Here is a 24,762-nt window from a genome sequence, read left to right on the forward strand (position 1 = left end):
AAAATATTACAACATTGTTGGGTCTGCCTGCCTGTTTGTCATCAGGAATAAATTCACAAGTGCTGATATAAGCAGCAATGCAAAAGATTGTCTATGCTGTAAATTATTGTTTCACTTCTATTTCTTGGACTACCTTTATGAATATTCTATAGAAAAGACCCCAAGGTTATGATATTTGTCAGGGGAACCCAGGGATTTTGTGGGGGGGGGGGCATCATTTTGTTTAAAAAATGACATTTCAAATGACAGTACATCCCTAACTACCACCTCCTCTGCTTCTCAACCTCTTTATCACACATCATGATTTTGTCTCCAGATTTGGTTGCCTCCTGCTGGTTTCTACTCCACACTACCAGTTCTGTGGCTGTGTCTCCCACTGTTCTCTTAGTTCTAGTATCTACTGTATTCAGTGCATCATGGTCCCCAGATCAGTCATAATGAACAATAGCAGTAATAAGACCTGACATGGCATAGAGGGGATGACAGCACCTTCCCTGTTGTAGGAGCTGAAATATCACTGACAGATGGATTATACGGACATGACCTACCCAGTAAACATTCTTTCACTTTGTTACTATGTAACATGTAATAAAATGCCTAAAGATTACCTGTACAATTTATGTATTTATTTTATTTATTGACAGTATTTATATTCCACACAATCCAGAGGTCTAAACAGCTTACAAGTAAACATTCATAAAATCAGATATTTAAAAAATAATTAACAATACTTGAAATCTGACTCATAAAACATACATGTCATTAAATATACTTATAAAACAATAAAACATAAAACAAATCTGAGCTAGACTGGATCTCCAATTTATATGTACCTCTGGCTGTCACTAATTAGAAAAATGCCAACTGAAATAAACAGGTTTTTAATTGCTTTTTAAAAGGTTTTATATATTGCTCTTTGCATAGATCATTAGGTAAACTGTTCCAGAGTACGGGACCTGACTTCTCCCTTGCTTGGCATGCAGAGCGGTTAACTTTCTTGCCCACCTCTTGTGACGGCCCGGCCATTACGAACTGCCGGCAATAGAGCCCCATCTTTGGATCTTACTGCTCTAGTGGTGCTCCATGAACTCACTGTTCCTCTCAAAAGTCAAAAGTCCTATCCACTAGGGCTTTCTGACTTTTCATCAACTTTAAGGGGTAGATTTTCAAAGCATTACGCAGGGTCATTTGCCGCTGCGCCAGAGGATCGCTTGCCGGCAGAGTGCTGGCACGTGCAACCTGCAACTGCCCCAAGGTAGGCGCAAAAGGTAAAATAAAGATTGGGGGGGGTCTAGGTTAGGGCTAGGGGGTGGGTAGGTTAGGGGAAGGGGAAGGGAGGTTAGTGTAGGGGGTTGGGAAGTTCCCTCCCAGTCCGCTCCGAAATTGGACCGAACTGGGAGGGAACTGAGGAAGGCCGTGGGCATCAGCACGCACAGGATGCACAAGTGTACACCCCCTGCATGCGCCAACCCCCGATTTTATAACATGCGCGCACCTGTGTGTGCGCTGGGTAGCGTGTGCACATGGACGTGCATCTTTGAAAATCTACCCCTAAGTGTCTTAGTCTCAATATTCTTCCCAATAAGTGCCTAGTTTAGGGACCCTGCCACATCATTATTTAAAAAAACGATAGCAATTACAGAACATATTTTTTCCTGTAGTAAGTAATGGATAGATATTTTACTATCCCTGAACCTACAACTCATCCTTAATAAACTGGGTGGATACTGTATACTCTTCTTAAAAATACATAAGGCCCGATGTAATAAGGTGCATTCAGCAAAACGCACAATTTTTTGTGTGAAATGCTACTCCCAATGCAGCAAGGAGTTTTGCGCACAAAAAATGTTCATGTAAAGAACATAAGAACATGCCATACTGGGTCAGACCAAGGGTCCATCAAGCCCAGCATCCTGTTTCCAACAGTGGCCAATCCAGGCCATAAGAACCTGGCAAGTACCCAAAAACTAAGCCTATTCCATGTTACCGTTGCTAGAATAGCAGTGGCTATTTTCTAAGTCAACTTAATTAATAGCAGGTAATGGACTTCTCCTCCAAGAACTTATCCAATCCTTTTTTAAACACAGCTATACTGTCTGTTTAGTGTACTTGCAGGGAAATTCCATGCAAATGAAGGAATTACCTATTATCCCCAATGCAGAGAGGCACATTGGCTTAACTCAGGTTTTCCAAGTACTGGAAATTTTGCTTTGGTCAGAATTGGAGGAAAGTTTCCAGCACTAGTGTTAGTCTATGGGCAGAAACCAGAGTTCTGGTGCTGGGACTGATAACGGGGTTTATGCAAAGAAAACATGCTTTTTTTGTGCACACAAAGCATGTTTTCTGTGTATAAATATGCTTTATGTGCTCAAAAAATATTTTCTGCATTGAAAGCATTTTTGCGCACATAGATGATAACTTTTAAACAGCCGCATGGGCACATATGTACGTGCGTATGCCGGCTCACACCAAAGGACGTAACCATTTTATAACATACGTGCATATATGCGCACATAGTATCAAATAGCATGAACGTGCATACATGTGCACACAATTTTATATGGATGCGTGCATATGCTCGCAGATGCCGCCTCTACCACAAAAGTGGGGGGAAAACTGATGCAATTACCAGTTCAACCATTTCATTCCCAGTTCACCCAGGTAAGGGATAGCACTTCCTAATCCCCCTAGTTAAATAGCCTCCTTTCTCCCCTCTTAATCCTGACTTTTAAAACCCCACTCACCTCTTTTTTTTTTTTTTTTTTTTTTTCTGACTTACACGCCATCCATCACAGAAGTAAAGTTACACGGTAGGGGACCCCGGGGCAACCTTGTGTGCGTAAGCATGTTTGCACCGGTTTCATTGAGAAATCCAGAAATGCCCAAGCCCCACCCTGGCCACACCGATGCCCCATCCCTTTTATGAAACTTTTTATTTGTGTGCCTACTGGGAGATATGTGTGTATGCAGGTGGCTTTTAAAATCCACTTGGCGTATGCTGGCCTGACTTGTACGCACATCTCCCAGTTTGGCATGCACCGGGCTTTTAAAATTCAACTCACACTAAAAAAATCCGATGATTCCAGTAGTATCAGTTCAAAATCAGAATATTGGCTCTGATTTAACTACCTTTTTAGAAACTTCAGTAGAAGAACAGGTGGACCATCGGGGAACATTATTAGTTTCTTTCGTTTTTAACTCTGATAGAGATCTGATCTTAAGATCTTTCTTTCCTAATAGAAATAAGACACATTATGGACAAAGAGTGTGGGTATACCCTGATATAACAAAGGCTACTCAATTGCGAAGAAAATTGTTTTTGGGGAATGTGCCAAGAGGCAAAATCATTAGGAGCCCAAATAAACATAAGGTATCCATGCAAGTGAATGTTGAAAATTAAAGATAATAGATACATTTTCTTCGAACCTATGCAATTAAGAAGTTTTTTTGGATAACTGTAAAGTTGAGACCAGTATAACCCAACTGGTTTAGAGGCAATATAGAAAATATGGCTGACATTCTTGCCTTATTTCTTATTTATCTTTCTACTTTAGTAATGTTCCAGAGTTTTACTGGATCTTTTCATTACTTTATATAAATACTAGCCGTTAAGCCCGTAACAACGGGCTACATTTAAAAAAAAAAATTTCGGACCATTTCCTTCCCACTCCCCCCCCCTCTATTCTCCCTCCCTCTCCCTCCTCCTCTATTCTCCCTCCCTCCTCTATTCTCCCTCCCTCTCACCTTCCCCCCTCCATTCTCCCTCCCCCTCTATTCTCCCTCCTCCTCTATTCTCCCTCCCTCCTCTATTCTCCCTCCCTCTCACCTTCCCCCCTCCCTCTCACTTCCCCCCCTCCATTCTCCCTCCCCCTCTATTCTCCCTCCCTCTCACCTTCCCCCCTCCCTCTATTCTCCCTCCCTCTCACCCTCTAGTCTCCCTCCCCCAATGCCCTCCCCTTTCAGCTCATCCGCAGACAGAAGATCTCCGGGGGGGAGGGGGGTGTCCCTCCCGCACGCGCGGCGCCGCTCCTGCTCGCCACCACTAATGCTCCTCCCACTCCTGCTTCTCGCCGCCGCCCCTGCTGCCCCAGCACCATTTTTTTTTTCCGGGCACGTTCGGCTCTGACCGACGTGCTTGCCCGCGCAGGCGAGGTAGAGCTGCTCTCTACTGCGCATTTGCGGGCCGTCGGTCAGAGCCCATTTATAAGGTAGATAAACAGTAAAGTAGTATTTTGCTTATTGGTAGTAGGAAGTTAATTCCTTATGTTTGTTGTCAATATTTACTGTAAATTTACTTTCTGTATGTGAAAAATAATGAAAATTGAGAAATAAAAAATTAAAAAAAAAAATTCACCTCATAGATTTTATGCACAGAAATCATGTTTTGTGGAGCTAATGGAGGAAGACAAGATGGCGTCTCTCTGAGAGGTAAGGGTGAGAGCTCTCTCCTGCTGCTGTTGTTTTTTCCTGTTAAAATATGCTTCATACTAAACATAAAGGTAAAATCAGGGGGATTACCCCACTTCTCCCTTGGTTGACCTAGTGCAGCAGAAAAAAGATGGGTTCCTTACTCCATCATCGCAGAGTATTCTGGGTGCTGGATCCATTGTGGACGTGGCCACTGGGTGTGCGACCCCCACTGCTGGATGATGAGACTTCCTTGAGCACCGAGGACTCCTGCCCATTCCCACCAGATGACATCATCAGCTGAGACTTCATTTCCTGGTGTGCCTACGAGAAGGCTGAACCAGGATGAGCCTGGGGAAGACTTTGGTTTCAATTTTATGGGCCCTCTCTGTGAGAGGCCGGTGCCACATTTGCCTCTATCAGGCGAGTCAGCACTGGAAGGAGCTGTGCTGGAAAGTCTCTTGCTTCAGGCCTCAACGCCCTTGGTGGGTGGGGAAGTTGCTGCAGGCCTGGCCTTTGAGCAAGGTTCTGGTGACGAAGACCGGGTGAGAGCTATTCATAGAGTGACTCTGAACAAACTATGGACTGCATTTGGTTTCTCTTGAAAAATCTATCTCCTTGGTAGATGTGACTTTGGATATTAATCGACACACACAGCTCGTAAAGAAGATCTGGAGGATTTGGATCAGACAGTCACTAATATTCAGAATATACAAGTGAAATGATCCTTAGTAAAATGTTGGAAAATACTGAGAATTCAATCAGATATATGAACCTTAGGGTTTAGAATTTCCTATCCTGGACTATGTTTCCCCTATAGTTCTCTTTAAAACATTTATCTCTGATGTTCTCAAAATTTCCCCTGTGGTGATGGCACCATTGCCAAGGCTTATTATTTATCATCTGAAACAAGAGAAGATGCTGTCAACCAAGTTCAAGATGTTAATTTAAATCTAACTGAACTTCTGGAAACATCTGCTGAAGTCCAAGTGTTTAAGAGAGGCACGCTTATGGTGTCTTTTGCTTTTGGGCAAAATTGTGACCCTGTTTTGAGGTTGTTTTGTTTTTTGGGTTTTTTTTACACAGAACTGATTTATCCTATGGGCAGAAAATCTGGATCTATCCAGATATTACTAGGCCAACTCAGGAACGTAGAAACATATTTTTGGCTATGTGTTCTGAAGTTTTGGCATTGAGTACACTATTTATTCTTCGGTACCCATTTAAATGTTTGGTGAATCATCTTAATGTGAAATATTTGAACTTTCTCAAGTGAGATTCTATTTAGACTCTCTGGCTAGTTACGGCTAGTGCTTGTTGTTCGGCTGTACTGAATAATGTGATGTTAAGCTTCTCAGTATTTTCCTGATTAGATTACCTCTGTGCTTACTCTCCTATGTTCTTGTCTACCCCCTTTTACCTAGACATGAAAGGAGTTTGTTTTTTGTTGTTATTGCCTAACCAGTTAATGATAGTACAATTACTTTTTTATTCCTCTCAGATTTTCTGTAACAAGGTATCTTGTGTTTATATATATATATATATATACATATATATAGATAGATAGATAGATAGATAGATAGATAAAGTAAAAAAAAACATATTTTGTGCATATAAATCATGAAGAGAGGCTGCCCTGCTCCCCTGAGTTAAAATATGCAATCAGCCTGTTGGGAACTGTGGGAGGGAGTGCTAGGGAGCGCTCCCGATTCCGGGAAGAAGTGTACCCATGGACCACGGCGCAACTGCAGAGAGGAGCTCCAAGGAAGCGCCGCAGCAGGCAAGACGTGTCCCAGCTTGGGAGGAGCAGACTGACCACCTCCCTAACCTCCGCCGAACCTGCACGCACCAGTAGAGACCCAACAATGCAATGCTGGTTACTGGGGTAGCCCTCCGGCCACTCGACAGCCCTTTTGGACCTGCCACTGGGTAGTGGCAGCTGCAGCAGGACGGACAGAGGTCTAGGACAGGCGATGGTACTGGAGCTTGGAACAAGATGAGACCTCAGCCTTAGACTAGGCTGATGGCTTGAGAAGGCGAGGAAGCTCGGAGGCTCAGATAGAATGAAGACACTTGGAACATGGAACTGGAAGGACTCAGATGGGGACTTGGAACTTGGAAGGACTCAGATGAGGACTTGGAACTTGGAAGGACTAAGACGAAGATTCAGGATCAAGGTACTGAAGACAAAGATTCAGGATCAAGTACTAGGTTGAGGCTGCAACGCAGCACGCCCTACACAGCCCACCCACGGGGCTGGTCGCGGACCACGCTGGATGCAGGGCACACTCCAGACAAGAAGTGAAGCAAGTGTGAGGAACATGTCACAAATACTGTAGAGGCCTTCATTGGGGTGCACCCTACACAGCCGCCTGTGGCTGGTCGCAGACCATGCTGAAGCGACGCAGGTTCCAGCAGCGTCTAACACATGGATGGAGCAGACACAAGGGAATCTGAGGGCTGGAATGAGATTTAGGACACAGGATCAAGGCAGGACTTGGCTTCAGGCAAGGAAGACCCTCCAGAGGCTTGTGCTGCAGGCGAGAAGGCAGGCTTTGTGCCACGAGGTGGCCTACACATCCCGTCCGTGGGGCTAGTCATGGACCATGATATGGCACACCAGGAATTGTGGCAACAAGGAACCAGGGGTTCAGGACATCAAGGCTGGATCACAGAACATCAGGGACATCAGGACTGGATCACGGAATATCAGGACTGGACCACGGATGTCAGGAACATCAAGACTGTATCACAGAACTTCAGGAATGAAGGCTTGGAACGTAGAACATTAGGACATGGAACAAGCGGTGAAGGAGCGGAACATCAGGACTACTTGGAGACATGGACATCTAGAATATCAGGAGACGGAGGGATATCAGGACATCAGGGAACGAAGGGAACGAAGGGACGTCAGAACATCAGGAGACTTGGACCTCGGGTCATCTGGAGATGTGGACATCAGGACAACTGGAGACAAGAAGATGGGATCCGTCGAGAGACCAGAACATGGAACAAAGGAGACAATGAAGGTTCAGGAATCATGAATGAAGACAACAAGGAACAGAATGCCTTGCAGAAGCGAAGAAGGACATCATTGAAGACTCCTGGACCGGAAGCTGGAACAGAGGATTCAGGAGCAGTCCAACTACTGAACTGACTCCTTGCGAAGGCAAAGCTGGAATGAAGGGTGAGTCCTTTTTTAGGGCTGAAGAAGGAGATGCCTAGGAATGTCAGCAGGAGGAGCCTAGATGGACAGCCCACTGCTGGCCCTTTAAAAAGAGCAGAGAGGCGTGGCCGCGTGCCTAGGAGGAAGGGAGGCAGGACCCAGACAGCAGCCATGCTGTGAAGAGGGAGCCGAAGCAAGGAAGCAGGCCTGAGGCATCGGAGGCGGCTCCTGCCGCTGAAGTAAGAAGATTGACAGTGGCTCCCCGCCACAAGAAGAGGAACTTCTATGTGGCCTCCTGGCCACAGAAGAGGATGTCTACAGTGTTGGTATACTCATATGCCCAGGACCAGCGGGAGACATTAGGCGAACTAGATCGCCACCTAGAGCACCGGAAGCAGGCACCGCGGTCGATGTGAAGGCTAAACTCAGTGCATAGTTTTAACCCACACCTTATTACATTGAGCCACAGTGAAAAATAGTATGACATACAAATAGGAAGCTGTTGCAGCTGAAAAATATAATAAACGTAGAAAATTACAGGAAGCCTGGAATCCAGATCATTCTATATCCAAGGTACTATAATTACAACCATTTATATTATGTCACTAGACAAAATATGTTGTACAATATGACAGAAATAATATCCTCCAGGCAAGCTAATGCTACATTCATTATACAGAAATTGTATGAAGAAATTCTTGTGAATTCAATAAAAATATTCAGACACAAAATACTACTATTCCTTGACATAGCAATGTTATATAGTAGTGTGAAGTGACTTGGATCCTTATCCTCTAAGCTGTATTCTGGGGTTCTTGATTGTTAACTTTGAAAGTAGAATTGACCACCAGCAGGTGATTTGCGTGACATGGCCTTAGATTCTATTTCTCAGGAGTTCCTGTGATTTTCTCTGTAATTTGGAGATCCAGGGAATACATTTATGGCAACAGCTGCTGAGGCCTAGAAGGCGCTCACATTTCCTCCACTATTATTTAAAATTATCCTCACAGCTAAACAAACCAAAAAGTAAATAATTGTCTAAACAATTATGAGAAACTATAAAAGTGGGGTAAAATTAAAAACAATTTCTTGATTTTTCAGGAATGGGCAGGCTCCTGCTATTTGTACCTTCTCCATAAGGGGTTTTACCTGTCCGTTACCATAATGTAGCCTAAATACTGAGAATCCAGTATTCAGCGCTGGCCAGTTAAGTAACTTAGCCGGATATGACTAATCCAGCTAAGTTACGATGCATATTCAGCAGCACGGTCAAGCCGCTGAATATATGTGTATAGGTGCACACTTAGCCAGATAAGCCTACCCACCTGTTTAGACCTGCTTTATGGAACATTTAAAATTAGATGGAAACTTATGCAGCTAACTATGAATATCGTTAGTTACCAGTATAAGTTATATGGTTAACTCGCTCCGCCACCGATCCGCCCAGTACATGCCTACTTTTTGCGCAAATAACTTTTAGACATATAAGGGACTTATACGGCTAAGCAGCAGCTGCTGATTGTAGACGTATATTCAGCGGCCCCCTACTTAGCCGCATAAGTCCCGTTTATCCAGCTAAATAGCGCTGAACGCACTTTGAATATTGGGCCCTTAGCCTCTTTCTCTATAGGATTACCTGTTAGGCCAGTGGCTCTCGGGGAATTTAATATCGCTTTTAATCTCACTAGATGGGGCAGCCAGCACGTGCTGTGGATGTGGTCAGGGTCAGTCCTTACAGGATATTGATCTGGGGACCTGTGCTTTGTCCTCCCCCCCCCCCCCAAAGCCACCGGAAGATATTGATGGAAACCAGTTCCTTGTTACAAAGCTCCCTTCCAGAAGCCCCTTCCTACTAAACTTATTGTGGCCCCTGTGTGCTACAAGAGGTGTAGGTAGGTTTAAAAGGAGAGAGCTAATGCCATTTGCTGGCAGTTTCAGGCTTGACTCAATGGAAGCTCCATGACTATCAGCTGCTGCTACAGTAGGATCTTTAGTTAACTGGTGAAAGACTGGGGTGAGCACTGATGCAGCTGTTGTGATAACTGTAGGAGTTTCTTCCGGGGTACTGGAATCACTAAACGAAATATCACAATGATGATGTTGCGGAATGCTATTGCACGTTTTGAGGAAGCTACCTTAGCAAGAATGGATACTCAGCAAACTGGTTAGAAAACCAAGTACATTTGAATTGAACTGAAGTAAATAAACTTTCTGAAAAAGCTATGACTTGTGAGACACTGGGTCTTCTGCCGCAGGCTTCATTTGGTGTCCTGGTGAAAGATAATGTGGCACTGCACTGAGAACTAGTGAACCAGAAAAACCTTTTGAAGATCAAAAATCTGCAAGCCATTACATTTCTAAATAAAATTCAAAACCAAACGGGTACAGGCTTATTTAAATTTACCTTAGGGAAACCCTGCAGATTCCAAATGAAAAGCTCCAGCGAAAATAAAGGGAAAAAATGTGTCAGAGATGGCTGCAGGCACACCTGGGGAATGAGATTTAACTGCTGCTACTTCAGATAAATTGTCTCCATTCCAGTTTGTGATGTGAAAAGCTGTTTCACTCGCCACAGTATCTGCATAAAGATTAGCCCTGGGGAAAGCAATTTTCAAAGCCATTTTATATGGGTAAAAAGTGACTTTTCTGAGCAAACTTGGCCATCTGAAAAGCATTATCCCCCAATTCGGCAGGGATCTTCCTTTTGAGCACATTTAGGTCAGGGGAGAAATATAACACATGCGCATGGCTTGTTCTCCATCTTGGCTGCCCCGTGCAAAAGAGCAGGTGCAAGGCGCCCAGGCGTTTTTCCTTGCGTACACTCTTCACACAGATTTTCAAAGGGAAAGTGCCCGCATGGTTTAGGTTTTCCCTTTGAAAATGCAAGTAAAGGACATGTGTTAAAACCACCCACCTGGTTTGTAACCATGCAGGCTGTTTAAAAATTGCTCCCTAATTTATTTATTATTTTTTTTTAGAAAAATCAAAAGTTTCTAGATTTTAATATTAGGATTATCCTGTTGTCTTTAGACCTACGCAGGCTGAGAAGGAGGTTTTTAAACTTCTGTCAAGATGTTGCAAAGATAGGAGCAGAGTTCTGTGTAATTAGAGTCTTTTCAGTGATCGGTTCCCTGATTCTATGGAACAGTTCTTCTGGCTATTAAGAAAGAAACTGATTTAAAAGCTTTTCGGGGGGGAAAAAAGTCAAATGTATATGTTTAGTTTATCCTTGGACATAATATTTTATATTGCATTCTGGCAGCTGTAACAGAGCACGTTGGATTCTAGTTCATACGTCTTTTGGGCAATAAGTTAGCTCAGGGACAATGTACTTCAAAACGTTTCTGTTATGCTTTGGTTTTTGGGTACTGCTGTTAACGTCTGTGTTTTCACTGAGCTTTGAGTAAAATGTCAATGATTTTAATTATTCTCTACTTAAAATAACATTATTACATTGTGAAATGCAAACATATTAAATAAATAAATAAACAAACAAACAAAGAATATGGTTATTAGCTCATTCCTTATTCAAACATCAAGGATTAGAATGCTACTCCAGATTTATTTAATGAGAAGATAAATTGGACAATAACGTCTCAAGAACAATTTTCTATTCACAGCTAATTACTGAGACAGAAAATTGCTCTGAATGAATGATTAATTAACAATGGTCAATTATTCCTGGGATTACCAGTGATTATAAACATTTTTAAAACTTGGTTAGTTGAATAATCTCCTTCATGAAGATCAAACAACAAAAAGGAAAGAATTATGAATCTTAACTTTTCCCTTTGCTCAGCTGCTTCCTTTGTTCCTATGGATTCCAGCTCACCTAGAGCCTGCCTCTCTCAGAATTATGGTGCCATGAGCCTCCATGTGCAGCTACCCATTTTGAACCAAATTTTTAAGCATCCCCTCTCCTCGATCTCCTCTCTCTCCCCTGCCTCCCACCCTTGTCATCACAGTGAAATTCTTTGGCCGTACTTGGGATCTCGGTACACATGCAACCATGGCCTGGCCAGTAGGTGTCACTGTTGTAGGATGGCTAGGACTCTCTCCCTCTCAAGACCTGGGCTCAGGAAAAGACCTGGATTCACCTCGCAGCACTGCCACTGAGCCATCAGGTTGTCCCCTGAATATTATTTCTTTTTCTGCAGAGTAAGAAACCTGTGTTCAAAGCAGACTCAAGAATATAATTCTAGGACATTGGGGCAGACCATGGCTATGAGTGCTGTGAACGCAGAGCTCACAGCCCAGGGTGGAGTAAGTACTCTCAGCCATCACACAACAGCAATATCTGCAGGTGGGATTCAGGATGCAGAGAAGGACAACCAAATTGATAAAGGACATGGAGTGGCTCCCCTATGAGGAAAGGCTAAAGAGGTTAGAGTTGTTCAGCTTGGAAAAGAGATGACTGAGGGGGGGGGGGGGGGGGGAGATATGATAGAGGTCTACAAAATCATGAAAGGACTTGAATAGGTAAATGTGAATTGGTTATTTATTCTTTTGGATAATAGAAGGACTAGGGGGCACACCATGAAGTTAGCAAGTAGCACATTTAAAAGGAATCAGAGAAAATTATTTTTCACTCAAAGCACAATTAAGCTCTGGAATTCATTGCCAGAGGATGTGGTTAAGGCAGTTAGTGTAGCTGGATTTAAAAAAGGTTTGGACAAATTCCTGGTTATAAGTCCATAAACTGCTATTAATGAAGTTTAATTAGGAAATAGCCACTGCTTATTACCCACATTAAAAGCATGGGATCTATTTAATGTTTGGGTACTTGCCAGGTATTTGTGACTTGGACTGGCCGCTGTTGGAAACAAGATACTGGGCTTGGTCTGACCCAGAATGGCATATCTTATGTTCTTATGTCCTTAGGGTGTACATCTACTGGGATCTGAAAAAAAACTAAAGCCTGTACCCCCTTAATGAGAACTGTTCCTGCAATAGAATAGAGGTGGTTAAAGTGGCTATAATGGTTTTCAAACATATTCCGAATTATTTGTAATGTTTATGGTAATTTTTATATAATGTTTTTGAGATTTCTTTGGGAAGTTTATGAAGTTTGAGGATTTCATCTGATGATTATGTGTTTGTGATATTTTATTAACTGACAATGTTTTAACCTCATTATGCTTTACCTAGCCTAGAGAGCTATTTTCCTATAAAGCTCTAAATAAATAAATAAATAAATAAATAAATAAATACATGAAAACAAAACAAAAAAAGAAATAGAGAAGAAATAAAAATTAAGACAAGCTAGCTGCAAATGAAGGCTCATGGCACTCTAGCCTTAGTGTGGGGCAGATGTTAATGCCTCTACTACCCTCTTAACATTTTATCCTTCGAAACTTGTAAACCGTTGTGATGGCAAAACTGACGGTATATAAAACTCAAGAAATAAATAAATAAATAAATAAATAAATAAATTCAAATAGAGCTGGAAGCCTCAAGGCTTAGGAATAGGCTGCCGGGCAATAATATATTTGTATACAGGGGGGGAAAAGAAGTGATGATATAGGGGCAAAAGGAGAAGTGCAGAGAGAGGTAAGTCATCTTCACATAGATTGTACAATCTTCAAAGAACTCACTGCTCGCTTACTCAATCAGCAACATTAAATACATAAAACAAAGAAATACACATATGCATTTATTAAAAACAGAGGTAGATTACAAAAAAAAAAAAAAAGGTTATTACTTTATATTGCAGAAATAGTACCAAAAAGCGAGGTGATAGCTGAGCACAGCTGAGCTTACCCATGCCTTGGCTTGCTCAGGATCCGACAGTGATGGCGATGTGACAGAAACCTGAGTACCCAGGTCACACAGCTATACTGCCAGCTAGTCCTAGTACTGCAATCAATCCACAACAAAAAACCCTAACCCCCCACCCCATTCATAAAATCAAAAGCATCCTTCACCTGCTTCAACACAAAAAAAATCAATATTAAAAAAAAAAACCTTAGAGCTGCTTTAGTTTAGTTTGAAAAAAAAAAAAAAAGAAAAACTCGGGAAACAAAATGTCAGGTTCAATCAGAGCCTATACGTGAAGTGGGATAAGGAGCGTGGTTCTGTCAACCTGCAAAAAGGCTATGCCTAGCCTTTCAGCTCCCTGCCCTCTGCTATACATCCCTCCGATCCCCCGAGAAAGCGGAAGGCTCTCCTCGCCCCTTCTGTCACACGTCCCGCATCGCACGATCTGCCCCGAACAAAGGCAGCCGTGCCCACTGGTGCGCCCACCACGGCAAGCGGGTCTCTCTTGCCTTGCTCTTCAGGATCTGCTCGCCGCGGAGACACCCCCCCCCCCCCCCATGCCACACTGCTGAAGATTTCTGATTTCCGCAATAAAGAAGAAACCGCCTCTGCTCTCACCCGCCCCGCCGAAAGAGAAAATGGAACAGGTTCTTCCCGAGGCTGGCTCCGCACACCGCAGGCTGCCACAGATGCCCTACGAACTAAAAGTAAAGTACTGGCGAGCCAGGTCCAGCGCATCGGAGCCCTTTCGCGTCATTTTTGCCCTTTGTCCAGCAGGAGGTCGCGCTTACTCTGACCCCTGACTCTCCTGGGTGCCCCGGGTGCACCTCTGGCAAAGGGAAAAAAAAAAATCTGAAAACGCGCGTGCACAACATTGCGGGATGTACGGCCGCGTTTTAAAAGTCTGCACGGTGGGAGCGTAAGCTTTCAAAAAAAAAAAAAATGACAACCAACAGCCCTGAACTTGAACGTTGACCTTGCAAATAGCGCTTCTACTAAGGATGCACGCCTTGCGGGATTCCTAAACCGACAAATCATCCTTCGAGTTGGAAAGCGCGCCTCGGCCAGTACTCACTTCTTAATCGCGAGCCGTGCGGGATCCGCTTCCTTCACCGGCACTCATCTTTCCCCACAGGTTTTTGTTGCCTTGATATGTTCACAAAGAGATATATCGCGTTTTCCCCTCTCCCCCGCCAGCGAGCGCTGCGCTGGGAAGATGCGAAGGGAAAGCTGGACAGAGCTTCCCGCTGCAACGAGCGAAAGAAAGGGGCAGACGGAGGAGCTGGGGGGGGGGGGAGGCGGCGCGCGCCAGCGCTGTGGTGCCCCTCCCTGGTGACTGAGTGACAAGAGTGCGAGCGGCGGCGGGGCGGGCAGGGCTCGCGCGTTCCTCCTCCTCACAGGTTGCGCCCCGCTGGGGGGGGGGGGGGACGGACCACCGCAGAACCTGCTGCTACAACAGCTGGCTTCCCGCCTTCTCTGCCTCTGGGTTGGATGCGGGGGGGGGGGGGGGCAGAGATGCCTTTGCCAACTGCCAACCACTCACCTGCAGGAGGGAGACAGGGTCGGATTTAAGAATTTGGAGAGTGAGAGATGGGAGACCATAGAGATGGAAAGTGAGGTGAGGTAAATCCCTCCCCAACCCCATCTTCCCCCCTCCCAAAGAGTGCCATAGCAGCACACCTTTAAAGTGGATTGCTAGAGCAGGCTTCTCCTTAGCACAGTTGCATTCCTTTTTGGCCTGGGCATTTGGAGGCAGTGCATGCAAATCTATCTCATGCATATTCATTGTGGATGTCCTGAAAACCTGACTGGCTAGGTGTTGTCCTGAAGACTGGGTTGAAAACCCCTGCTCTGGACCGAAGTAATTGGAGGGGGAGGGGTGCAACAGAGATTCACACTAAGGGGCCGATGCAATACAGTGCGCACAGCCGACAGTGTGCTATCGGACGCGGGTTAAATAGGCGCTAATCCACCCCCTAATGCAATAGGGGGATTAGCACCTATTTAACGCGCGTCCGACGTGGAGTGAATGAGTTAGCGCTCATCACAAGCAAATGCATGTGAATGAGGCTATTACACATTCACACCAAATGCAAAAAAATAAATGTGCGTCTGAGACGCACATTTATCGCTCAGCTATTAACGCCTGCCTGGAGCAGGCGTTAATAGCTGAGCGCACTGAAAAAAGTACAGAAAAGCAGAAAAAAACTGCTTTTCTGTACTTTTTTAAAAGTAAAAAAAAAAGAAAAACAAAATCTCTGCCGGCCGCTTTGAAGACCGACACCGATATGCTCGGCATCGGTGTTCATAACCAGCGGGCCGTCGGTAACCGCGACCCTAGCACCTCCTTGCTAGTGCGACCCCCTAATTTGCGCCCTTCTGGGCGCCATGCGTGTGTCAAGAAAGCAGGCGCTGAAAAGTCAGCGTCCGCTTTCCGTGAATAATATTGCATTGGCCCCTAAGTACGGAGGGGGACAAACCAAAGTTACATTTACACACATCAGGCAGGCCCCCCTGCCTTTCAACTGGCTATAAAAGACACAACAAGAAAATTATCCCAAGATCCTTCCGTGCAATTAAAAAAAAAAAAGATCTGTTTCAATCTCCCAGTTTCCCAATAAAACTACCCTAACATTTATTGAAAGCCTCATTCAACCAATTCTTCTATATAGATATGAGAGTGGCGTATGGAATCTAGGGATGTGAATCGTTTTTTGACGATTTAAAACAATCGTCAGATATATTTTATATTGTCAAAAATCATTAGAGCCGCGATACAATAACAATTCCCCCGATTTATCGTCAAAAAATCGTAAATCGGGGGAGGAGGGAGGGCGGGAAAACCGGCACACCAAAACAACCCTAAAACCCACCCCGACCCTTTAAAACAAATCCCCACCCTCCCGAACCCCCCCCCCAAAATGTTTTAAATTACCTGGGGTCCAGTGGGGGGGTCCCGGTGCGATCTCCCGCGATCTCCCGCTCTCGGGCCACGGCTGCGTTAATAGAAATGGCGCCGGTGGCCCTTTGCCCTTACCATATGACAGGGCAAAGGTAGCGCCGGCGCCATTTTGGTTCCTGTCACCCGACGTCACGAGTGCAGGAGATCGCTCCCGGACCCCCGCTGGACCCCCAGGGACTTTTGGCCTCCTGACCCCCACAAGACTTGCCAAAAGTCCAGTGGGGGTCCGGGAGCGACCTCCTGCACTCGCGCCGGCGCCATTATGTCATAGTGAGGGCAAAAGTAGCTACTATGTCATAGTGAGGGCAAAAGTAGCGCCGGCGCCATTTTGAATATTGGCAATATTGTGGGGGTCAGGAGGCCCCCCCAAGCTGGCCAAAAGTCCCTGGGGGTCCAGCGGGGGTCCGGGAGCGATCTCCTGCACTCGTGACGTCGGGTGACAGGAACCAAAATGGCGCCGGCGCTACCTTTGCCCTGTCATATGGGAAGGGCAAAGGGCCACTGGCGCCATTTCTATTAATGCAGCCGTGGCCCGAGAGCGGGAGATCGCGGGAGATCGCGTCGGGACCCCCCACTGGACCCCAGGTAATTTAAAACATTTGGGGGGGGGTTCGGGAGGGTGGGGGATTTGTTTTAAAGGGTCGGGGTGGGTTTTAGGGTTGTTTTGGTGTGCCAGTTTTCCCGCCCTCCCTCGATTTATGATTTTTTACGATTTAAAAAAAAAAAAAAACATGACGATCGGATTTCCCTCCCCCCCCCCCCAGCCAAAATCGATCGTTAAGACGATCGATCACACGATTCATATCCCTAATGGAATCTATACTGGAAGGGAGAGAATCTCATTCTAAATCCTGCACCTGCAGTTTTGTAACGCACTCCACATCCACAGAAATTCCCCCAAAACGGGGCTTAGGATGTTGACTCTTACAACTAATCAATCATACAAAATAAACATTTATATTCTATTGTTACCTCAGTAACAGCAGCACCGATGCAATCTCCTGCCAGAAGACACTTTGTGAAGAAACACAAAGCTCTGCAAAAAAAAGACGCTCAGAATCTATGCAGCAAACCTATCGTACAGGGGACATCTGGCCGGAGAGAGAGCGGGGTGTCCTGGACCACGGGAAAGAAGAAAATCAGAAGGCCAATCCGGCCTCAGGCTGGGTCCCCTCCCCACCACCACCAGAGGAGTTCTGGGTCAGCAAGGCGATGGAGGAGGGCCTGTGCCCTGAAGGCCTGCTGAGTAGAGGGATGTGGAGGAGTGCAGAGGAGGGAAATGATAGGAAAGGAGAGGGTGATGATAAATGCTGGGGGGGGGGGGGGGAGTAAAGATAGATGATCGGAAAAGGGCAAGGGTGGAGGAGAGATGCAGGGAAATAGGGGAGAGAAAGAATAGAGATATTGGGAAGTGTGGGGGAGAGAAATGCTGGAAATGGGGGGGGGGACGACAGAAATGTTGTGAAAGGGGGAAAGAGGGAAGATACGTAGTGGGGGAAAGGCTAGGAAGAGAAAAGAGATTTTGAGAGGGGGAGATGCTGCAGGGGTAGAGAAAAGGGGAGAGATGGGAGGGGAACAGAGAGAGGAGAGATGCTGGAAGGAGAGGGGGAGTGAGAGAAGGGAGATGTTGGGGAGGGATTGTGGTTAAGCAATGGAGAGGTGAAGAGAGCAAGAGAGAGAAATGGGAGGAGAGAACTGAAAGGTGAAAGAGAGGGAGGAGGGGTGAAATCTATCAGCGGATAGTGAGGAAGAGATAAAAAGGCAGAGCAGAGAGAAATGAAGCAAAATGAGATGAAAAGGGAAAGAGAAATGTAGGGGAGGAGGAAGTGAGGAAAAGAGAAATGTAGGGGAGGAAGAAATGAAGAAACTGGGGGTGAGAAGAGCAGAAAATGGAGCTGGAAAAGAAATTAGAGGAGCATAACAAGAGGAAAGCAGAAAAAAAGACCAGGACCGACATGTTTATAAAAATAAAATGACCAGACAACAAAGGTAGCATAACACATTTCATTTTAATTTTAGTGATTGCAACAAGTCACCTTGGGAATGTGCATCTCTTAATATTTGTGCTTTACTTGAAGCTGGAGAAAATGCATTTCTGTTTTATTTCTCTAGCATTGCACTGCATGCTTCTTCAGGTTCCCATTTCAATTTTTATCTGAACATTTAAAATTTGTGATCCCTTCTTCTCTATTTGGTTAGAGTGCATGCAACCATGGTAGGGATTCTGCTGATGTGTAGTCTTTGTGAAAGTATCTATTGTAGAACAGCTTGTGTTCTACCTTTAGGAGGCATATTGGTTTTCTAGGGCTTGGTGTAATATTTGAGGAGCTACCTTTTTTCTTAGTTGGGGGTTGTTGCTGTTTGAGTTCTGGGAGTTAGTGCTGTTTTTGGTATGACATGTTTGCTAGATATGTGCTGAACACAATATTCTAGGAGAGATCTCATAGGTGATCTGTACAGTGGCATGATTATTTCCTACGATCTGCTGGTTAGGGATGTGCAGAGGGACGCCATATGTTGCATTCGGGATTCGTATTCGTCGGGGGGGGGCTGATATGTTGCATTCGGCAAGGGAGGGCCCCCCCGATACGTTCATGCGTTAATTCTTGTTCGTTTTCTGGCTAAAATTAAATTAACTACAACCCCCCCACCCTCCTGACCCCAAGACTTACCAAAACTCCCTGGTGGTCCAGCGGGGGGGCCGGGAGCCATCTCCTGCACTCACGCCCTCGGCTGCCGGTATTCAAAATGGCTCTGATAGCCTTTGACCTTACTATATCACAGGGGCTACCGGTGCCCTTGGTCGGCCCCTGTCACATGGTAGGAGCACAAGATGGCGCTGGCCATCCATTGCTCCTACCATGTGACAGGTAGCCTCTGTGACATAGTATGGTCAAAGGCTATCGGTGCCATTTTGAATGCTGGCAGCCGAGGGCGTGAGTGCAGGAGATGGCTCCCAGATCCCCCGCTGGACCACCAGGGAGTTTTGGTAAGTCTTGGGGGGGTCAGGAGGGTGGGGGTTTGTTTAAATTCGCTCCTTTAGACGGCCGAATAATTCGGCGAAGATTCCTTGTATTTGTGGGGAATCGCGATACGTTTCGCTTTGCCACGAATACAACAAATATGGCCTTATACGTTGCAGATTACCAATATGTAGGAAACAAATGCACACCCCTACTGCTGGTTATGCCTTTCCCCATGCATCCCATCATCCCTCTGGCCCTAGCCATTGCTTGTCACAGCTACTACTAGTTTCAATAGAAGGTGTTTGGAGATGGCCTGCACGGAGCAGCAGCTGCTACTATCCTTGAGGTTTTGTGGGTGATCTGCATGGGGTGGCAGCTGCTACTACCCTTAACACATATGTAGCACATAGACATAAGAAGTTGCCATACTGGGTCAGACCGAGGGTCCATCAAACCTAGCATCCTGTTTCCAACAGTGGCCAGTCCAGGCTACAAGTACCTGGCAAGTACCCAAATATTAAATAAAAGAACACAAGAAGACTCTCACCTAATACAGAATAAAGAACCACAAATAAGATTCAGAAATATGCAGACAGAAACTGAAATGTAAAAAGCAAGAAAACAGATACAGAGCACTGGCAGTACAAAACTGGAGAAAGAGAAGCAGAAATGCATTTCCTCCTATACTTTGCAAAATATAGAAACAGAAGAGATGCACATTTCCCAAAGCTGATATATTTCAATGTCTAAAAAGTGAAAATATTTATTTCTCAATTGTTGTCTGGGCATTCCTTTTTCTTACTGGGTTGGGCACTATCTCTTTTTCCACTTTTCTGGCATCAGTTTTCTCCTAAGATCTTTTCCAGGATCAATTTTTTTATTTGCTTTTCTCTTTCTGTTTTCATCCCTTCCTTCTCTGTCGTTGGCATTTGTCTTTCTCTTTCATCTTCTTTCTCCATTTCTTCTCTCTTCTCTGCCTCCCTATCTACTCTTACCCTAGATTTTACCCCTCATTCTCACCTTCGCTCACCCTGTTCAGTCTGTAGCCTTCATCTTGTCACCTCTCACCTCCCTACTAGCTTTCTATCTCCTACTCTCATCCTGTCCTCAGCCCTTCCACTTCCTCATCTCTCCTTCCCCAGCCTCCTATTCTCCTTGTCTTTCCTTCAGTCTCCAGTCCCTCTTTTCACCCTCTTTACTCACCCCCTCCACAGCCATCGTCTTACCTTCCCTGCCCCTCCAAGCTCTTCACACTATCTTTCCATTCCTCCCTACCTCCCTCCGGACACTCTTCCCCCACTCACCCACTTCCTCCAGATGCTCTTTCCCCTTCCTGCCCCTCTCTTCAAAGGCTCAACCCCTTTCTCACTCCATCCTGTGCCTCTTCCACCCTTTTCACTCTCTCATCCCAGATACTCTGACCCTCTTCCTTCTCTCCAGGGCCTTTTCCCTCCTTCTCACCCCTTCCTCCAGAGGATCTCCCCCTTTTTAACCCTTTCCCTCTCTCCAGAAGCTCTTCACCCCCCCTTTTTCACCCCTCCCTGTACATTTTCCTTCCCCCTTTCTCATCTCTTCCTCTCATCAGTCCCCCAGCCCCATCCCCAGCCCCATCAGCCCCCATCCACTTTCTCTCTTTCCCCTATCTCAGTCCCATCAGGCCCCCCCACCCCCCACCAGTTCCTCTTCCCCTTCAGTACCATCAGTTGCTCCCTCCTGCCTTTCACTTTTCTGCTGCTGATTGTTTTTTTATTTATTTGATTTTTATATTCTGCTTTTTGGCACTTCAAAGCAGATTTCATTCAGATACTGCAGGTATTTCCCTAACCTCAGAGGACGTACAATCTAAGTTTGTACCCGTGGGCTGTCGTATCTTCCCGGCCCCTTTTATTGTCCCGGCTGCTCTTCTCGGTCTGTGCTGGTCGGCCAGACTTGCATGTTCAAATCTCATGGGCAGAACTTCATGCAGGCTGATCTTATTCATTGCAAGATCAGCCCACAGGAGGTGCCATGTGCTGGCCAGCGAGTTTTTAACATGCTTGCCCAGTTCTTTGCTACAGACCCAAAGGAGCAGCAGGGACAACGGCACAGGCACCCGTTGCTCCTCTGGTGCAGTGTGTGTGGTCGCGTACCATTGCTTAGAACCATGACCTGCATCAAGAGTAGCATTTATGCTGCATGTGTCAACTCCTGCTGCCATTGGGCCAATCTTGTGGTAGCAGCAGCGCGATCTTGCAGCTCCTATCTCAAAACTTTTCCAGTAGCAGTAGGAGTTGACACATGCATCGCTTAAATGCTGCTCCTTCTGCCAGCTCGCATTGGTAGGGGAGGAGGATCAACTGCTCTGTACAACACTGGAGCGGGCAAGGTAACACAAACTGCTGCCGGATCTGATGTCTGAAACTGGAGAGGCAACAGGGCTGGAGCGTCCCAATAGGCAAACTAAGGCAGTTGTTTAGGGTGCCAGCCATTAGGGGGCAGCAAAGAACAGCCATATGGGGCCATGAGCGAAGCCCATCCCACTCACGGCCGAGAGGAGTAGAGACTCGGCGGGCTGCGAGCAGCGCCCACCCTGCTTGCGGCTGAAAAAAGTGGACACTCAGTGGGCCGTGAGCAGCACCCATCCTGCTCGCGGCCAATAGAAGCAGAGTCTTGGCAGGCTACGAGCAACGCATCTGTTTGTGTGCGGGTGGGTGTGAATGACAGGGATTGTGTGTGTATGAGAGAGCAATGGTGTTAGTGAGAGAGAGGGAAGAAGCCTGTGTAAGGGTGCATGTGTGAATGAGACAAGGAACCCAAGTGTGTGTAAGAGAGGGGGACGGAATGAGTGAGTGAGGTCGGGGCTGCAGCCAGAGCCTGGACTGGGGGGGGGGATGAGGGGGAGGGGGGGAACTTAGGGTGCCTAATACCTTGCACTGGCCCTGAGTGGCAAGCCATTTTTTGGTGTCGCTACACATGCCACTCAGTAGTGATGCCTTTACTTCCAAATGGCTGGAGATAGTCAAAGCTGTCTCCTCATCATCCACCTCATCCTCAATTTCTTTCTCTTAAAGGCTTTTAGATTCTGGTGGCACATGCCTTTAAGGCAAGGAGAGCAGTGATATGCTGGAGGGAACTTCCCTATTAAATTATTTTGTAAAAAAAATAATCTCTCTCTCTATACATATATGTGTATATATATATCAGAACCCCCAAAACAGAAAAATAGCAACACTTAGTAAAAGCAAATTTGCTTTTCTGATCCGTGGCTTACCTTGTTAACATATTACTCGAAAAAGGGAGAAGGTAGTTCTCAATTGATCCAGGTTCGGATCTATGAATATTTTTGGACTCACATTTACTGAACTTTACTCAGCTTTAAAAAAAAAAAAAAGGATAAAAGCAGAGTTTACTTAAATTGTTTCAGATTCATGCAAATATTTGCAGATTCAGTTTATTCACTTGGGGCTGTTTATTATACTAAGCGTATTTTCCCATTGACACAGAATGGGGGGAAACAAATCTTTGCTACCTAGTGACCTTATTTTCTAATCCTTGGCAGAGGATGGAGAATCTGTCAAAGGTGACACCTAGAGACCACACTCGGGATTCTCGCATGCTGGCTTCCTGAGGGAGCTGCAGTCTGCAACCTGCCTTGACCAAGTGCTGTCACCACAATGGCTGTGCTAGACAGGAGGGGGAGAAAGAGTTAAAAATGAGGAAGAAGGTTATGCAGTTGAAACTGAAGCCTCAATAGCATAATAGAATTTTGTGCAAAATAGAGCCTTAGAGATACCGTGAAAAATACATTTGGCTTTATTATCTCTGATCCACCAATTTTAATGCAGTTTTCTCCCAAACATGGAGTCAGTGTCGGGTTGTTGGGACAAGAAACAGAAGTTATGGAAGACCTCCTGTAAAGATAAGTCATTTCTTTCACCTTTTATGTGCAAGAAAAATTCTTTTAAAAAATTGCTATATTTTGGGACCATTGGATATTTTGAGAGCAGTGATTATAGCGATGTGACGCGCTAAATGGAGGTAAGACACAGGAAAATGCATGTGCAATCGGTGTTTTCCTATGATGGCCGCTATGCTTAGTAACCAATCTTTGTTTGGAGTGGGATCTCCATTATGATCATTATTGTTTCTCCAATGCTGAGTTTCTTCTTATCTCAATGGCATCATAACCAGATACTGGTTCCCATTAAGCAGGAAACTCAAAGTCAGAGGAGGAAAATTGCCAGGATAAAAAATGATAATAATTCAAGCAGTACAGACATTCAGTACAGATTCGTAGGACAGCTGAACAGTTGCATGAAAGACATAAGCGAAGCTAAATATTGGGGATATTAGTCATTGTTCCTGGCTATCATGGATACAAACTCTAATTTAGCTGTAAGCAAGGGCTTTGCCATGCAACGTGCCTGTACAACTTTTCTGCTGCAAAGCAAGGAAAGAGGGCAAAATATTTCAAAACAAGATTGTGAGGGGGGGGGGGAGGAAGGAGAGGGGAGGGAAAGGGAGAGTTCATGTCATGTAGATTTTCAGATTGCTCCCTGGCTTAGTATAGCTGCTGCAGGATTTGCAGTCAGAAGGTTTCCTGCATGGTTTGAGCTCCATTTGTAAAATAGTTTTGGCTTAGGCACAGCATGGGGGAGGTGGGGAAAGGGAAGGAATTCTCACTACTTATAACCACCTGCCATGTGAAGGTAAGACCCCCTTTTGGATGAACTAGTTTTTATACTAGCTCTTTTACTAGTTCGCATACTGCGCAGGTGTAAACCAGCCAAGAGATAAGATCATCTGCTCATAGAAACCTCCAAAGTGGCGTGGTGCTGCAATCCTACTGCCATATTAAATAGAAATATGCAATTCATGTGTGCATGCTGAGGCCATTGAAAATGTGCCTTTACATTTATTTGATTATATTTTGTAGTAGTTTTGGCTGAGTCATTTCAGATTTGCCTGCCAGTTCCTAGTAAGCAGAGCTTGCCTGGGCGTAGGTGCGTGCTCATGATCAGTAAGTGAAGTTTGGATATTTAGAGCAATCGTGGATAATGGATAACTCTCCCAGCGTAGGAGGGACTGCTGACATTCCTTACCATAGTACAAATGATGTACCCAGTGATTAGGAGGAGCATTTTTGGGCTCTGACACTTCACATGTCCTCCACCGGAATTTGCAATTTTATTTCGTCTTTCACCATGTCTCTATATAAAAATGTGCATCACATTTCTAGATGTTCTGAATATTTCATAGACAGATAGATAGATAGATAGATAGATAGAGATATAGTCTATTTGAGCTCTGTAGTAGTTCTCTAGGGAGCAAAAACCTACACATGTTTTTCTTTAAGCTGGAATCATTCCCATGTGCCTCCTCACAGCTGATGGTGTCAGTCTCTCCAGTTGTCTATTCAGCTTCATGGATGACAGATTGCCCGGGGTCTTGCTCTGGTGGATATGTTACAGGTGAAGGGCTGGATGTGATCATTAACCCAATAACATGCACATTATCTGCTGGAT

This window comes from Rhinatrema bivittatum, chromosome 3 (genome assembly GCF_901001135.1).
Source record: "Rhinatrema bivittatum chromosome 3, aRhiBiv1.1, whole genome shotgun sequence".
Taxonomy (NCBI): Eukaryota; Metazoa; Chordata; class Amphibia; order Gymnophiona; family Rhinatrematidae; genus Rhinatrema; species Rhinatrema bivittatum.